We start from the raw sequence: 17,945 nt of genomic DNA, 5'->3' as shown, positions 1-17,945 counted from the left end.
TGGGGCTGGACCCAGGGGTGGGGGCCGCATCCTCTTGGGTATGTTAGGATACAAAGTTAGAGCAAGTGCACGGAGCAGTTTGGAAGATTTAAAAGTTCTTGCGCTGTTGCTGGAGTTTACTGTGGTGTCCTTGGCACACGTTTACATTCTCTCCTGAGCAGGTGAGAGGTGGGGAGAATCGACCTTGCGCCAGATCTGCACAGCTGGGCAGATGAGGAAGAATGCGGAGGAGGAGGAGGGCAGGGATCGTCTGGGAATCTGAACATCCTGTTTCTCCTTGAGTGCCAGCGGGAGCATGCCAGGGCCAGGGTGGGACCAGAGAGGGGCGATAGAGCTCACAGCAGCACCGCTTGCATTAGCAGCTCCCCTGGATTAAAAACACCCCTTGCATGGAAACAAATACAGATTCCACCAGCAAACAGCAGAGGTTTCTCAATATAATCATGAAAAAAGGCAGGGCTCTTGAGCAGCATGAGTGTCAGGAAAGGAGAAGGGAGATACTCTGGCAGGAAGGAGCAAGCGCAGAGTGTGTGCCCCGCACCCACATCCTCTTGATCAGATACTGGGAGCGCTTTCTGGAGTGGGGAGAAAGGGCCACTCCTGCTAGCTTCTCTTCCTGTGGTGACCGAACTGTAGCAGGCCCGAAAGCAGGGCTCTCAAGCTTTTATATGCACACACAGCCCCTGCAGATCTTGTTGAAATGCAGCTTCTGATTCCATAGGTCTGGCCTAAGAGTTTGCACTTTTAACAAACTCTCAGCTGAGGGCGAATTTGCTGGCCTGTGGCCCCCACTGAGAGTAAGTAACCAGGTGTGGGAGGGTGCTGCCTTGGCTCAGCACCACTCTTACCTCCCTCCAGATGACTGTACAACAAAAGCAGGTGTAGACGACCCAATGTGGCCACCTGGGAAGTTAGGTGAAATGACCCAAATGGCTGCACCAGGAGCTCCTTCTCCAAACTTGACTTACTACCCACTAATTCGTTCATTTCTTCAACAAACACTTAGTATCTGTTACCCTAGACACAGTGCTCAGTGCTAGGGGTCCAGAGATAGGGTCGTGAGATTGTGTCCTCATGAAGCTCACAGCACAGCCAGCCCCGGGGCACGGATCCACTCCATGAGGGCATGCGGCTGATGTATACAAAAGAAAACTGATGCGCTTATTTATTACGGTGTTTGGGTTGTGATGATGGCAGCTTATGCCTTTGTAAAGGCCTGTTATGTCCTCACCAGTGTGCTACGTAAGCACTTTGCAAAGATCATCTCATGAATCCTCACAACAGCCTATGTAACAGGTGCTATTATTAAATCCACTTCAAAGATGAGGAAACTGAAGCTCAGAGAGGTTAGGTAACTTTCCAAAGGATACGGGCTAGTGAGGAGAGGAACTGGGATTTATACCCAGGCAGGCTGACTCCAGTCCAGACTCTTGGCTTCTATGCCTGTGGACTAGGTCTGTGCTTCCGCTCATGGACTCTTTCCCTCCCTGGGGAAGGGCTCTTGGGAAAGCCAAATGGCTGAGCAAGTTTGGGATCTGATGGTGGGGGGCGGGGCTTTGGATGCTATGGGAGATATTAATCACAGACGCATCACACTATAAAAACTTACGTATCCCCCTAAATGGTCACACCGTCAGCACAGGCCCCGTGCCTGAATTCCTGTCCCAATTGTCCCTCTTTCCCCTGGGGAAAGCCACGGACGCACTCCTTGGCTCTCCAAGTCTTGCTCTCTCTTCCTGGGGTCTCCCCAGCTGTGTACACACACACTTCTGATGACCACACTCTTTCTTGGATACGTTAATGCAGTGAATTGAGCGAAACAAAGACTTTGTTTCTGCTCGGAACTATCATGTTTGTCTTATAGATGAACTCTCCGAAGACAACCCTATTTCTCTGAATCCGGGCTCCACTGGGGCCCCTCTCTGTGGCCCAGAATTTCTTTCCACTTTTAAAGCCTCCAAATGGTCCTGTAGGGCCACTTCCCTTGACACCCGGGTGTGAGATAAAGGAGCCTGAAAAGGTCTGGGGTGTTGATGGTTTTTTTTTAATGTACTCTCAGTGGGAGGCTGGAAACTTGGCACCCAGTTTTCCTATATCTTGGGAGCTGCTGTTTGGTTCTTGTGCTGGAGAATCTGTCCTGGTCAGCTTCCATCTAAGCACTGCAGCAGTTGCCCTCAGCTCTCCACCCCTGCGTATCTCTGCATAACCCCGCGTCTGCGCATGCTGGGCCAGTGTACCTAGCAAGCCTTCTGCGGGCATTCCTTTCAGATTTTCAGTTACCACCTAACCTCCAAACTCCTAATACCAGCAGATAAGAGAGGCTCTGCTGTGCTGTGCTTGTTTTAAAAGTTACAAATGCTATCCACCTAGATTAAGCTCAGCCTTGGAGAGACAGAATATAAACACCTAAGGAGGCCAAGCCTGCCCACCGCCACTGAGTTCCTCAGACACTAGGTGCTGTAGGAGTTGCAGAGGGAAGATGCCCTGAGCTTGTGTGGGAGCAGAGGCTTCCTCCAGGAGGTGAGACTCCTGATGGACCTTTGCTATGGGTTGAATGATGCCCCCCCTCCCCGCCCCACCCCAGTTCATGCATTGAAGTCCTCAGAATGTCCACTGTCTAATAATATAATCCCAGTCAGCAATTAACTAAGTGCTTCCAGAGGCTTTGCATGCTTTGCTTCCTTTGTACTTCTCACCTCCCCTCATGCAGGAGGTCCTGTTATTCTCATTTGACGCACAAGGAACCCATGGCCAAGGTCTGAATGATCACCACTAAGCGTCCAAAGTGCTCTACCTGGAGCCTGCCGTGCTGCCTTGGGAGCTTGGGACTGACTTCAGTGGGGTGCAGGCTATAAGGACAGAACAGTATCTGAGCTGCTCAGCGAGTCCTCAGCAGGCAAAGCAGAAGGGAAAGGAATTCCTGGGTTTCAAAGAGTACAGTTAGGGGCCTGCATCCTTTGTTTAATTCTGGAATTTAAGGCTTTCAAGGTAGTGATGGGAGAGAGGCAGGGCCAAAATGATAAAGAGCTTTAAATGGCAGCCTATAAAGCACAACTTCTGGAAGGAATAGGGAGCCATTGAAGGTTGTTAAGCAGAGGAGAGAGCATCTGAAAGATCCCAGGGCAGTAGAAGTGAACCGTATCGTTAGTGCCCTGAATGATAGGGACAGGAGCCTGGGTGCGCTAGGCCGAGAAGGTTCCTGGAGGCAGGGCCCTCTGTCAGAGAGGAGCATCCAGCTGGGCTCAGTGCCCCAGGGGAGCACAGCATGCTGAGAGGGAAAGGCAGTTTGTCGAGGTCAGCCATGAGCAGAGAAAATCACACCTGGAGCAGCTTGGACTCAGTCTAGATTTTCACTGCACCCACCTCAGCATAGGGAACTAAAAAAGAAACAGCTAAGAAAGTGTCAGGTTTATTAAAGCAGCTGAGTTCCTGTTTCCCTCAAGCTCTCTAGCTCTGACCTTCCCACTATTTTTAGATGTTCCAGAATTCTCCGCCTAGCCATTCCCTACACCCCCATGAAGAGTGGGTGTGTTTCCTGCCTCTCCTGCCATTGCCAACCTCACTTAGCTTCCTGTCTGACCCCGAGGCCCAGTTTCTGGTGGGAGTCTTGGGGACTCCAAGTGTCACAGGCCCCTCTTCTCCCCGAGTCTAGATTCCACAAAGAACCACCCAGGACTTGGACTCTTGAAGAAAAGAAAGCCTGAAATCTTTCGTTGGCTGGGTTTTTCACCGTGACTGGTTTTCATTAGCTTTTCAAGTGGAAAATAAATTCCCTGCAGTGGAAACTTGCCACTTGTGTGCAGAGAGTCATTGTTCGTTTAATATTTCTTTTTTATGCCGAATGACCCAGGCCCCAGTCTGCTGGGGCTCTGGCCAGGGCGCTGGAGAAGTATGCTTTAGAAACCTTCCTGGCAGGCCCTGTTTGAGGAGCCAGTGGCCGCTTGCCTCTTGTTAAAACTTCAGGGTTGCAGAAAGGTGAGCAGCTTTGCATCTGCTCTCCGCTGCCCAGCCCAGTCTGCAGAGGCCGGACCCTCTTCTCAGCTTTCCCTTCCAGTCCAAGTCCTGGTTCACCTGGTGGAGAAGCTTCTCAAAGCCTCCTCTGCCTCCCAGCCTTCCTCACCCTGGAGCTGAAACGGAGGATGGGGCAGGGGGAGAGAAAACCAAATCAAGGAAGAAGTCCAGCAGAGAACACCCCAAGTCACGCTGCTTTGTGGAACCAGAGGGGGCCCACCCAGGCTCCGTTCTCCCTCTAAGGGGCCTACTCTGCAGGGCTGAGAGTAAGAAGGGTCTGGGTTCCCAGGCCAGCCCCCAGGGGCTTGAGTGACAGCTTAAGATACGGGTGAAAAAGAAGAGAGACAGATGGGCAAGAAGTAGAGACTTGGCCAGTGGCAGCAGAAATGGCCAGCGGGGGCCTGTGTGACTTGGGATTCCTTTGCCAGCTGGATTCCCCATGCCAGGGGATGAGGAAAATTTAAGTCTCTACCAGGAAAATTCAAGCCTGGAGATAATTTAAGCTTTCCTGGGACTCTGCCAGCCATCTCCAGGGTTTTGTCAAATTTTCCACCTACTCTTTTGCCTCTGAAACCTCAGTCTCCATCTTAGAAACCCCACCCTCAACACCAGCCCTTGGTTATTCTGGGGGGTTTGTAGATGAAGATGTGTGGGGTAAGGGGTTTCCGGGAACTGGCTGGGGCTATGCCTTTTCTCCCCCACCCCACCCACCTACCCACATGCACACATTCTTGTGTAGGGGACACTTAGAGAATCAGGTATTGGGTTGTCCTGCTTTCACCCCTAGAGAAGTGCCAGGCATCCACAGAGCCCAGGACACCCCCCCACACCTCCTCCATTGCACCTGCTTAGTAATCCAGGGTCTTTTTTCTACTTTATTGTGGAAATATGGAACCAAATCCCACAATATATGAAAGTGTTACATAAATATGTATTTTTTAATATCACAGTCTTCCCCTCTCTCCTTCTATTCCCATCTGTCTAAGGATTACTATTTTGATATGTACCTTGGTTTTTTTTTGTTTTTTCCCACTTATAAAAACACTTTGACAGAGTTCCTGTTGTGGCTCAGCAGTAACAAACCTGACTAGGATCCATGAGGATACAGGTTCAATCCCTGGCCTCGCTCTGGGTTAAGGATTCAGCATTGCCAAGAACTGCAATGTAGGTCGAAAACGTGGCTCGGATCTGTCGTGGCCACTGTGGTACAGTGGGTTAGGAATCTGACTGCAGCAGCTCGGGTTGCTGCGAAAGCGAGAGTTTGATCCCTGACCTGGTGCGGATCCCTGGTGTGTTTCGGGATCCGGCATTGCCACAGCTGCAGTGTAGGTCCTAACTGCAGCTCGGATTCAATCACTGGCCTGGGAACTTTATATGCTGTGGGTACGGCCTTTAAAAAAAAAGAAAGAAAGAAACTCATTGACCTACTGACTTTTGTCCCCCCTGGACAAAGTGGGAACACACAGTATTCCTAAACTAGCTTTGTTTAAAAAATCTAGCATATGTCCGGTTATTGTTCCAGCTAGGGAGCTATGGATCTGACTCATTGTTTTTTAACAGCTCTGTTGCATCCCATTGCGTGGATGTGCTATTGTCTTCTTAGTCCTTTCAGGCTGTCATAACAAAAGTATTACAGACTGGGTGGCTTATAAACAACAGGAATTTATTCCTCGCAGTTCTGGAGGCTGGGAGGTCCAAGATCAAGGCACTGGCAGGTTCAGGGACTGGTGAGGGCCTGCCCCCTCTTTCACAGATGTCCTCGTGTGGCAGAAGGGGCGAGGGAGTTTTCGGAGGTCTCTTTTCTAAGATCGCTAATACCATTCCTGAGGGCTCCACCCTCATGACCTCATCACCTCCCAAAAGCCCCACCTCCGATTACCATCTCACTGAGGGTGAGTTTTCAACATCTGAAAGTGAGAACACAAGCATTCGGTCTATAGTAACCATGATTTTAATAACAGTCTTCTGCTGATGGACATTCAGGTTGTTTCCAGGTTGGGTTTTGTTGTTCTTGCGGGGTGCAGGGTTGTTTTTATTTTGCTATTATCATCAACAATCCTGTAATAATTACAGTGCATCTCTCCAGACATACTGGGGTTTTGATGCTATAGGTCAGAGTCCTACAGAGGGATTGCAGAGTCGGAGGAAATGTGAGTTTAAATGGTACCCAGCACTGCTCAGTAGTAGCTTCTCAAGATCTTGCAGTTCACACTCGTTCAGAATAATCTTCAACTCCCAAACCAGAGGGTGATAATTTCTCAGGGAAAGCCTTTTTTTTTTTTTTTTTTTTTTAATATTTCATGTCACTTTTAGGCAAAACATGTGAAATTACTTCCTAAACTCTAAAGTGTTTATGGATCAGATATCAGCTGGTAATAACTTGCTCCTCAAATTCTAAGTAGTAATGCTTCCATTCTATAGATTTTCCTAAGTCATTGCCTCGTCAGGGTTTCTGAAAGTTCTCTGCGAGGAGGGGTGGGGGGAGAATGCAGTTTTAGGGTCACCTCTGATTCCTCTCTCTGGGCAACTGTGAAATCATTCTGTTAATAGTCTCACACATGCCGTTCTGTCCTGTGCCACATTAATCCAGATTGGTACCCAGCCCTTTTCTGTGACACACACACACCCCTCATACACAGTTGTTCATATGTGTCCAGACTGCTAAAACTTTAGGCAAATGGAAGGATATACATCTTAGGATACATATAACCTGAAATGCAGTATACCTATGGCTAAAAATCCCCCCAAACCTTTCTGAAATGGGCTCTAGTCTCTGGATTTTTGCTTGGCCTTTCTCCTTCTTCCTGTCTTTCTGTCCTCTCTCAGAGGAGCAGCAACTGACAAAATAATAATAAATCCCTCCTTTTCCTATGCACTCACATTTAGTCCTCCCACCCGCCCTGTTCCTGGATTTTGCCACAGCAGGACTGAAGAGCCTTTATATAATGAGATCACTCTCCTTAGAAAGGAGCATGACTTATAAATAGTAAGGTCTTCTGTCCTTTCCACACCAAAAGGATCATTCTTTTAATCCACTCTCCACCCCAAGCAGAGTGTTGTTTAAAAAATGTAAATCAGATTACATTGCAACCCTGCTCCATCCCTACTGGCTTCCCAAAGCCATTAGAATAGAATCCAAACCCCTTTTCTGGGCACAGACCTGTGCCCTTTCCTGCATCCTCCTGGCGTGCATCCATCTCGGTTCTCAGACCTCCAGATGCATTTTAGGTTCTGCCACGTGCCCTGCCTCCCTTCTCCCTGTGCGCAGTGTACACGGGAGCGCAGCCGAGGAGGAGCCCACCCCAGGCCTCCTTTACCCCTTGCCCACCCAGCCCCCGCTGGTAAGCACTGGATCTCCTCTCCTGGGGGCAGGGGTTGATCACACAGCTTTCCAGATCTTTTGTTCCATACTTGGACTCTGGCTTTCAAAACTCTTGTTCTCTGCCTTATGCTGCAACTGTCCTCTCTTGGGGTGATGGTCTGACTGCCCCAAGTTGGGGAGGGAGGGGTACAAGGTGACAAGAAGAACCAGGAGCAAACATTTGAATGAGTGTATCAGCTCCTATTCTCTTCGCTAAGACACCCTATCAAGTCGGCTAGTTTCTTTCAGTGAAAACTTGGATAAGCTAGGGAGGGGGGGCGGTTAGGGGGTAGGGAGGCACCCCAAGGGGCGTCTTGAGGGGTAGGGGGCGGTTTCTGTCCAGCCAACCACCTGGCTTACTTCAAGAGAAGGGTGAGCGCCGACAGGGGATCCAAGGTAATGAGGACGTTTCGAGAGACTGTACATTAAAAGAAAGAGGAAACCTGAAGCAGGGAAGACAAACTTTGCGGAAGGAGCAAACATCTCCAGAGCATTTCTCTGGTGTTTTGCAGTCACGACATCCTGCTGCCTCTTTCCGGGCTACGGCGACAGTGTCCTCACTCTCTCCCATGTCCCCACCAGAGCGTTCCCCACACACTGACAGAGTGACCCTTCTGCAACGCAAACCTGATTGTCCCTTTCTGCCTACAAGCTTTGGTGGCTCCCCATTGCCCTCGGAATAAAATCCAGACTTTCCAAGTCACCGCGAGGCTCTTCATGATGTGGCCCTCTGCCTCCCATCCCTCCGCTCCTCACCTTCCACTCTTGACTTGGCAAATCACACTGCTGCCCTTACTTCACTCCCAGCCCTCCCTGTGCCGGACTTTTCCTCACCGCTGGGCCTTCGCACAACCACACACCTCCCCTGGAACTCCCTGCCTTCTCCTCCAGGAGCTTGATTTTATTTTTTGCTTTTTTTTTTTTTTTTTTTTAAGGCCTCAGGTGTGGCCTACAGAGGTTCCCAGGCTAGGAGTCAAATGGGAGATATAGCTGCTGGCCTCGCCACAGCCACAGAAAACGAGGGCTCCAAGCAGCATCTGCAACCTACACCACAGCTCACGGCAATGCCGGATCCTTAACCCACTGAGCGAGGCCAGGGATCGAACTGGCATCTTCATGGATACTAGTCGGGTTCATTACCGCTGAGCCACAACAGGAGTGCCCTCCAGGAGCTTTCTTAATCCTCACAACCAGCGTGGGAGGAGGGGATACTTATCCTGGTTTTAGCAAGGAGGAAACTAAGGCTTGGAGCATTTCAGTGCCATGTGGAGGCCACATAACTTTAATAGCAGAGGAGCCAGGGTTTCAAACCAGGTCTATCTGACGTTTCTGCCTTTTCCAACATAGTGCTGCCACCGAGGCCAGCCATCTCAATGCACAGATGCGTAGGGGGAAACGTCGTGATTTATCTTTAGAGGACAAGAACGACCTAGATGCTGTTACCTGACAGGACATGGAGGCCAGGTAGTTGTGCTGGTGGGAAGGAATCAAGAAAGGTCCAGAAAGACAAATAGCATCTGATGCCACCTATATGACTGTACCTAGAGTAGTCAGATTCATGGAGACAGAAAGTAGAGGGGTGGTTAGCAGGGGCTGGGTGGAGGGGGGAATGGGGAGATATTGTTTAGTGGGTACAGAGTTTCAGATCAAGATGATGAAAAAGTTCAGGAGATGGAAAGCAGTGACGGTTGTACAAGGATGGGAATACACATAATGCCACTAAACTGGACACAAAATGATTCAAATGTGCATGTTATGTGTATTTTACCACGAATAAAACAACTTTTAAAATTACATAATAAAAATTATAGAGTTCATAGAAAAAAAGGAGTTAGGGCATAAGACTTGAAAACTTGCTCACTTACACATTTTTAAAAATACATAGGAACCTAACAAAAACAGCAATGTTTTACAGGTGTTAAATGGTTTTAAAAAATACATAAACACTACAGTAAAGACGATACTTCACCTTGAAGGAAAAAACAAGATACAGAAGAGAGAGTCTCAAATTTGTTGGTCTCAAGACCCCTTTACCCTCTTTTTTTTAATAGTTTTTTTTTGTTGTTGTGTTTTTTTTTTTTTGTCTTTTTGTCTTTTTTAGGGTTGCACCTGCAGCATATGGAGGTTCCCAGGCCAGGGGTCCAACAGAGCTGTAGCCACCGGCCTACACCACAGCCACAGCAACACGGGATCCAAGCCACATCTGTGACCTACACCACAGCTCACAATGCCAGATCCTCAACCCACTGAGCGAGGCCAGGGATCGAACCCGCAACCTCATGGTTCCTAGTCAGATTCGTTCCCACTGCACCACAACAGGAACTCCCCCTTTACACTCTTAAAGCATTTTGAAGAACCCCAAAGGGCTTGTGTGTCTGTGGTTTAATCAGTATTTTCCATATTTAAAATTAAAGCCAAGAAATGTTTAGCAAACAAGAACACAGGAGCACACAGTCCGCTGGGGTGATGACGTCATCACACATCACATAGCCTCCAGAAACCCCACCACACACTCGTGAGAGAATGAAAGGGAAAAGGCAAATAACATTTTGATATTCTCTTCTTATGAGAACAGTTTCGGCTTGTGGGTCTCCTGAAAGGACCCAGGGGACTCCCACACATTCCCAGAACACACTTTGAGGATTGCTGATCTATTCTAGAGCTGAGATAGGGTCTCTAGAGGGGCCTGTGGAGGGGGTGGAAAAGTGGGGGCAGGGTATCTGAATGGGAAGTCAAGTACTGTCAGGAAATGTCCCCCTAGGGAGGAGCTCCAGAAAGGCTGATGGATGCAACAGGAAGGGCAGAGAGGCCCAGCCGGGCTCGCCGGGCCCAGGTACAGTGATGCCCACAGCCAAGCCATTGGCCCAAGGCTGCCCACATGGCACTGCTCCCCAGGAAGATGCCTTCCAGCCTTCCCCTGGGCCCCAGCGGCAGGGATCTGCAGGTTATTCCCGATTTGAAGAAGGAAGGAGTGGTTGTTCAAGATCAGCTTTGTTGCTGGCCCAGACAGGGGTGGCCAAGATCTGCCCTGCGATGCTCCCGCAGATCCAACGTGAGTGGCAGCCAGTTTAATAAGGCTTATTTAAAAACAAAACAAATCAGCTTATTCTTGGTGTGAAATGAGTTGTGTTTGGCCTTAGTCCCCTGTGGTCAGTCCGCACTCAGGGGCTATGCCAGCTGTCCCAGTCCCCGCAGACTGCCTTAGTGAAGGTTATGTCCCCTTTCCAATGACGAGGAGCAGAAATCCAGTAATGCATTCAGTGCCGTGAAAACCTAATCCCAAATATCATTTTTACTCATCTGAGGAATGTTAACTTGCTGAAGATTCAATTCAACAAACACTGTCTCTGAATTGAGGTCATCCATTTACTTAATTGTAACATTGCTGCTTCTCACATAAAGTCTGACCAACACCCAGGTCAAGGCTCTCCTGTGGGTAATATTTACCAGGTTTTCTGGTCCCCTCCCAGTAAGTGAAGCCAAGACGGAGTGGGGATTGGGAGTGTCCCCACGCCAGTGCCAAGCAGAGGCCCCAGAACACGCAGGCATTGGTGGATCAGGAGGGGTCACAGGCACAGGGAATGTCAAACAACCTGCCCCTTTGGGGGTGCTCAGATGCTGGAGGATCCTCTTCAGCAGGGGAGCTCCCGGGCCACATGGGGGAAAAGGGGGCAGGGCTTCGGAGCCTCACAGGAGGGCCCTGCACTACCGGCGTAGGGCACTGTGGAGGTCAAGGTTCTCTAGAAAATAGAGCTGATAGGATGTTCGTATATGTAGAAAAAGATTTATTCTAAAAACCAGGCTTACACAACCACAGAGGCTGACAAGTCCCAGATCTGCAGGGTGAGTCGGCAAGCTGGAGACCCAGGAGAGCCAGGGATGTGGCTCCAGTCTGAGTCTGAAGGCCTGAGAAACAGGAGCACCAATGGTGTCAGCTCCATTCCGAGAGCTGGCAGACTCAAGGCCCGGGAGGGGCCAATGCGTCAGTTCTGGTCAGAAAACAGGGGGAAAACCAACATCCTGGGCAGAAGGCAGGCATACAAAAGGAATTCGCTCTTCCTCAGAGGACAGTCCCCCTTTTGTTCTATTCAGGCCTTCACCTGATTGGGTGAGGCCCACCCACAGTAGAGAGGGCCTTCTGCTTTGCTTAGGCTACTGATTTAAAGGTTAATCTCATCCCAAAATAGCCTCCCAGAAACAGGAGAATAATGTATGACCAAATATTTGGGTATTCTGAGGCCCAGGCAAGTTGCACGTAAAATTCACCCTCACAGGCACCCAAAGAAAAAGGAGACAGTTATCGCCACAGCAGGAGAGAAAGGGCGGTACTCACTCAGAAGCAAGGAAGAGAGGAAAACTGGCAGCCCCATCTCAAGCTGGCGGTTGCGGCGGGGCTGAGGCTCCCGTTGTGGGTCCTTCCTGGGTCCTGCAGCAGTGAAGAGCATGCCTTGGTGATAGGCTAACCTTGAAGGGCCTACGCACCTGTATCTTTAGAAAGCCAGGCCAAACAACCTAAATGTCCATCAACAGATGATTGGATTCGGAAGATGTGGTATATATACACAATGGAATACTACTCAGCCATAAAAAAGAATGACATAATGCCGTTTGCAGCAACATGGATGGAACTAGAGAATCTCATACTGAGTGAAATGAGCCAGAAAGACAAAGACAAATACCATATGATATCACTTATAACTGGAATCTAATATACAGCACAAATGAACATCTCCTCAGAAAAGAAAATCATGGACTTGGAGAAGAGACTTGTGGTTGCCTGATGGGAGGGGGAGGGAGTGGGAGGGATCGGGAGCTTGGGCTTATCAGACACAACTTAGAATAGATTTACAATGAGATCCTGCTGAATAGCATTGAGAACTATGTCTAGATACTCATGTTGCAACAGAAGAAAGGGTGGGGGGGAAATGTAATTGTAATGTATACATGTAAGGATAACCTGACCCCCTTGCTGTACAGTGGGAAAATAAAAAAATAAATAAATAAAAATAAAAAGCCAGGCCAGGAGACACCACCCCCACTTCTGAGGCCAAGGAGGACCTGTCACCAGCTGCTGGGCCTTTCAAGATAAAGTGACATCCTAGACCAAGGTGTCTCCTGATGACATTTCTACAGCTTTATTGATTAAGGCCAAGTCTCTAAACAGCCAACAATGAGAGGAAAGGGCCTTTACAATGGAGAAAAGGAGGGAATAAGAATCCAGAGAACCTGCCCAGGACACTGTACAGGCAACACCTGACAAGTTTATCATCTCATAGAGCCATGAAGAAGGTCACAGTGGCCTCCTGTAATTAATTAATCACAGTCAACATAACTGAGTGCCTCTAATAAACCTGCTCTTAACTCATTTGTTCTGTTAACACATTAACTGGAACAACCCCAGAAGGTGGGAACCAGTATCCGCCTCATTTTATAGAGGAAGAAAGTGAGGTGCATGGGAATGAACTGGCAGGGAATCATATAGCTTCTGCGGGAAGAGCTGAGATTTGAACCCACGCAGTCCTTCCAGAATCGACCACTCCACTATACCACCTCCTCACGTGAGTGGGTTCCCCACATGGGGTCCCCCGGGTTTGGGTTATACACTGGGCCCCCAGGAAACTGAACTGAGAAACACAGTCGGTGCAGACCCGCGGGTGTAGACCCAAGGGCGCCGCTGAGTGGAGTGAAAAGGGGGCTCGCCAGTGATGAAGAGAAGGCACACCAGCTTCCAGTCTGGATCCCTCTGTCTCCTGTCTTCTCCCTGCCATGGCCATTGGCAGCCCCAGGGAGAGGATTACCAGGAAATTAGGAAAGAAACAGATGGCCACTTGTTAAAGAAAAAAGCCAGAGGCCCAAAGTGGCATCACCTGTGCTAAAACCTATGCTGCTAGATCTGGGTTTCAGAGCTGAGCTAAGCCTAGTTGTGACCTTTCCTGGACCGTAGTGGTAGCCAGCACCAGTGAGGCAGACTGTCACGGGGAGGGGGTTCTCCCTTCACCTACCAAGGGATGGAGATGTCATATGCGTGGTAGACCCTCCCCCTAGCGCCCCCCCCCCCCCAGAAGTGACCTGGTCTTTTCCTTTGCTTATGGCTTCCTTGCCCCAACCTCCTCCTGCCTATAAAAACCTTCCATTTTGTACAACCCCTGTGAGCGCCCTTCTGCTTACTAAGTGGGCTGCTGCCACCTTCATGAATCATTGAGGGAAGCCAATTAGATCGTCGCATTTCCTCATTTGAATTTTGTTCTCTAACACACTTAAAGCAACCATGGGGGAGGTGGCAGCTCTGAGGACGGCAGTAGGGGTGCCCTCACCTACAGGAAGAGCCGATGTTCTGGGACAGGGTGTCAGGAGGCTCTTTGCTGTCTGAGGGTCCTTATCATCCTGTGCCCCCTCCAGGCTCTCCTGTTAAGTCTGTAAACCCATGCTGACAGTGACTCTAAACACAGCAGACAATCCATCAACCCAGTGGCCCCTCTGCTCCAAACTGCTGCGACAACGCTTCCCCAGCCAGCCTTGGGCCTCTCTTTATCCCTGAGGAAAACAGTGAAGGCTGCCCTTCAAGTCCAGAGCAAGCTCTGAATTTTAATTCTGGGTTTAATTCCATGTGGGTTGAGCCAGGAGCCTTTCGGAGACGGATTAGCAGCCCTGACACTCAGCGACATAAATCAGCACCCAGTAAGCCCAGCCCCAGTGGAAGTCTCCCTGTGACTCAGCTAATGCTCCTGGGAATGACTGCTCTGGGCTAGTTCGCCATCTTTTCTGGATCACTCTGCTCACCTGGAGCAGGATTCAGCAACGTGATGGGGAGGCAGCCGGGGAGAAGGATATGGCAGAGATAAGAGGTATTACTGTAATACCAGTGGCCATGACTCCTGGGGTAGGAGGTCTCCCTCCCCATGGCCCTTGATGGACACACACAGACACCAAAACCAAGAGGACAAAAGGGAGTCTGAGGAACTAGGGCTTGTAATCGGGTTATCCCGAAAAACAGAACCAATAGGAGGCACACGGGTATAATCTAAAGGCCTGAAAACCAAGACAGTTGATGGTTTATGTTCTGGTCCAAAACCAGCAGACTCAAGACCCAAGAAGAGCTGATGCTTGGTTCATGTCCAAAAGCAGGAAGAGCCTGATGTCCCAGCTCAACAGTAGACAGGAGGAATTCTCTCTTCCTTGCAGAAGGGTCAACATTTTTGTTCTCTTCAGGCCTTCAGCTGTCTAGATGAGGCGTACCCATAGGAAGGCAGCAACCCGCTTTTCACAGTCTATGAATTCAGATGTTAAGCTCATCCCCCAAACCACCCCCACAAACGCACCTAAAATACCGTTTGACCAAATATGTGGGCATGCTATAACCCAGTCAAGTTGACACACAACAGTAACTCCCGCAGTGCTCAAGGTAGAAAAAGAGACTACTTAGCCTAAAAAGATAAAAGTGCTATGCAGGAGAAGTCACTTTGACCCAGGAAGGGCCTGATTGTCTTGGGATAGCTCAGCCTGAGGCCAGAGCAGGTGCAAAGCCAAGTGAGACTGAGTGACTGTGGGAGTGAAGAAGAACCCTGAGGAGGACCCTTGGCAGGGGCCCAGGGTAAGGGGACATGCAAAATACATACAACCTGGGCCATAATTAATTAATATGCAAATCCACAAGAGACCACTACCTTCTGTTCTCTAAGCAAAATCACTCAGGCTGACATTTCATCTGAGGGATAAACACTGTAGCACAAATTGTTCACTCAGTCCGTCCAATAATTACAAACCCATTTGTGGAGTGATTTGTCTTTGTTCTGGCTGCCACCAGCTGGCAAGCCCCTGTCTGAGCCATGGATGACTATCACAACTGCATCAAATTCTTCCAAGGGTGTCCCCATCAAAGGGATGGTCACTAGGTCCCTGGCACCTAGTGTTCTGTTGCAGCCAGTGAAGCATGGCCTTGCGCCCACACATCATGGCTAGGAACACACACCTACCACATGGTCTGGAGGCAGAGTGCCCCTGGGACTTCCTTGCCACCAGCTCTGCTATGCCCACCAGCGCTGGCTACTCTGGAGTGGTGGGCAGGCATGACGCTTACCCTCGCTGCCCTTGTCCATTTGCCCTTATTCCCGCACCTGACCAGCTGGGAACCCTGGGCTGCCAGGGTCAATGTCATTTGATGATTTGTAGTCTCATGAACTCATAGTTATTTTTACCATCTGATATGAGAGGACTTCAGTATTTTAACCACAATGAGGGCTTACCAGTGGGTCCTCACAAAATAATAGCCCTGATCAGAGGGACCTGGGGACATGAGGAAGGAGTGGAGATAGAGGGGGACCAATGAGGAGGGGTTTCCATATTGGCTAGACAGGAGTAGCTGAGTGAGGCCACCCAGGAATCTAGAACGAAGGCCCCCACCATCGCTGTGGAGCTGGAAAGAGAAGCTAGAAGTACAGGTTCTGCTTTGAACATCTTCTGACCTCTGCACACCTGACCACCCAGTGGTAAGAATTAGAGTGGAGTGCTGGGCATACATACCCTGTACCAGGCACCTACTCCATGCCAGGCCCATTTCTCAAAAAAATCTCTTTAAAGAACATATTAGCTCCTATTTCACATGAGGATAGTAAGGCTCAGAGAGTGTACTTACTCATTCATCCCATAGGTGAACATACTGGATACTCTGCCAGGCACTAGGTAAGACCCAAACAGACATGGGCCCTGTGAAGCCCTACCTTCACAGAGCTCAGTCTGGTGAGCAAGGCCCACATTAAAGGAATGAGCCTGCAAATAAATAGACAAGTATACATCACCACAAAATACAGTAAAAAAAAAAAAAATGCCACGGGTCCACCTTCTGTCTGCAGGAGCCCATGGTTACTCAGCCAGTGGTGGCAGAACCAGGATTCTAACCATATCCTTGCTCTTCCCACTGCTTCCCCAGCACTAAGCAAGTGGGGATGGAGGGGCTGATCCATCTCCCCTTTGGACGTATCTTAGGCCCCTGTGGTCCCAGGTTTTCACCTCTGCATTCCCAGGTCTATCCTCCCTCCCTCAGTGTATGGGGTTGAGATCAGTCAGACATGGGATGCTGGCAGTGGGGTCCTTTCAAGTATGTTGAACTGTAGCTGGATGCCTTGAGGCCCATTGCTGACTTGGCTACTTACCAAAGATGAGACATTTGTTTTACCCAAACTCTGAGGGGGTAGATCATGGTGGCCTTTTACTAAGCCACCTACCACCCCTCAGGAGCTGCATAGCTGCTTTGAATGAGCATTGTCATCTGTGGTTGACTAAATTATCAACCCTGAGTCTTCACCCCCTCCCTGCACCCATGCTCTTGCCGTGGGCAGGTCGTGGGCAGGCTGTGCTCTCCGATCCCTGTCACTGGGCTCCGCCACATGACTGACTTTAAACCACGGGATGTTCGTAGATAAGACGCAGGCAGGGACTTGAAATATGCTTGAGCTGTCTTTTCTAGTGTCTATACTGCCATTGCTGTGAGAGGAGATTCCCCCAGGCAGTGTTGCCACTTCAGCCTGGGCCTTCAGTGAGATTCATGGAGTAGACTGGAGCCAGCCAGAGCTGCAGCTGGAACCAGAGCTGCCCAGCCAATCCCAGCGACAGCAGCTGGTCCTGGCTCACCCTTAGAAACATTGAAAATAAACAGCTTATTGTTGGATGTCACTGAGATGATGTGGTTGATTGTTACAAAGCAAAAGGTATCTGATACAGTATTTTAGCCTCATAACAACTCTGGGAAGTACTGTTCTCTACCATTTTACAGATGGAGAAACTAGAATTGAGGTATATACTTTGGCCCATGTCATAAAATTAGCTTGTGGCAGAGTTGAGGTTTAAATCTAAGACTTTCTGGGGCTAAAGTCCAAATTATAGTCATGGATGCTACTTCAGTAAAATCCTTGCATTGATGCTGATCTTGTGATGATGTAAATTTCAGTGTGCTGTAATTGACAACTGGCCCCTAGAGCCTGGAGCTGCTCAGCTGCACAAGCTCACCCCAGTTGTTTTATAAACTTACCAGTGATGCTACCCCATTTCCTGTGTGTAAATTTTGAGTCTCCATTTAATGGCATTACAGCAGGTCTTATTGTTTTATAATTAGCTAGAGATTAAGAACAATTTTTCAAATAAAATTTCAGTGTCTGGAAAAGAAAGAGAAATGAAAGGAGATGGTTTGTATTTAAGAATATAAAAATTCCTGCGAGGGGAAGAAGGAGAAAATGATCTTATTCTTTATTTCAAAGGGCTGGAGAGGAGCTATCACAACACCCAGAAGATCAGCGAGGAGGCTCCTGTGGTTATCATCAGGCAAGTGACGATGGTGACATGATCCAGGTGAAAGGGTTAGGAGAGCACCTGGAGAGTGAACGCGCAGTTGGACCAAGTGCCCTAAAGCCACGCTGTGAAGGCAGTGGGCAAGTAAACCAACTTAAGCTCAGTGGACTCCCCCAAGTTCTTCCTCCCCATCCAAAGTTACAAGCCACAGAGCCCCACTTGGCTCGGAGCCGGTTTCCAGTTCACTGGGCACCACTTCTCTTCTTCACCCAGGGGAGGGGTCCCCAATTGC

General features: G+C 49.3%; 1 long non-coding RNA gene across 1 annotated transcript in view; it reads left to right on the top strand.

Annotated features, from left to right (window-relative positions):
- The window catches only part of LOC110256768, a 36,788-nt gene extending 19,098 nt beyond the window's left edge, over nt 1–17,690 (top strand). The window contains exon 3 of the long non-coding RNA XR_002338717.1: nt 17,623–17,690. This is a non-coding gene — a long non-coding RNA (uncharacterized LOC110256768). The remainder of the gene's footprint in view (nt 1–17,622) is intronic.

Source organism: Sus scrofa, chromosome 14 (assembly GCF_000003025.6).
Source record: "Sus scrofa isolate TJ Tabasco breed Duroc chromosome 14, Sscrofa11.1, whole genome shotgun sequence".
NCBI lineage: Eukaryota > Metazoa > Chordata > Mammalia > Artiodactyla > Suidae > Sus > Sus scrofa.
The sequence above is the reverse complement of the archived record's forward strand: the minus strand, read 5'-3'. Positions and strand labels throughout refer to the sequence as shown.